Source organism: Phalaenopsis equestris, unplaced genomic scaffold (assembly GCF_001263595.1).
Source record: "Phalaenopsis equestris unplaced genomic scaffold, ASM126359v1 Scaffold000019, whole genome shotgun sequence".
NCBI lineage: Eukaryota > Viridiplantae > Streptophyta > Magnoliopsida > Asparagales > Orchidaceae > Phalaenopsis > Phalaenopsis equestris.
The window spans coordinates 178,899-179,524 of record NW_018164461.1 but is presented as its reverse complement, the minus strand read 5'-3'; positions in this window follow the sequence as shown (position 1 = coordinate 179,524).

The following is a 626-nucleotide window of genomic DNA, read 5'->3' as shown; positions in this document are numbered from 1 at the left end:
TTCTAAGGGGGGCTTTGCAATTTAGAGAGAATTTGGAAAAAATTGAAGGAGTCAGCCTCCACCATAATATTAAAAAATTGAGAAGTGGTAGCCACTTGTAATGCAAGAAAGACAACTCAACATTCAGTTTCCAAAGGGCAATCAGCCCTAACATGAGAAGCAAAACAACATAATGTGTTGCCCAACCAATCCATAAAAATGCTACCAACACCAGCCCCGGTATCAGACCAACTCTCATCAACGTTAATTTTGATCTAGCCAAATTCCGGAGGGTGCCAATTAAAAATTATAGGTCTCCGAAAAGAGACATCATTAACTTGTCCTAGAAAATTCCTGCTCAGCTTAAGATGATGCGATATAATATAAGAAATAGTGAGAAGAGGGGTGGGAGGGGAATTATTATGTTTATAACTATTCCTAGCCATCTGTCGGCACTATTTTTGGTGTGGGGTTTGCCCGTAAGAAGCTGTCGGTCATCGGAATTGAAATCCCGTTGCCCGCTTCGGAAGGACGTTTTAAAAAATTTAGTTTTGAAAAAGATGAAGTCAAACTGACCCCATAATTTTCATAGTTTAAATTAAAGAACGCTTTACCTCAAATCCTGTATCTATCCCGAAGGATGAACA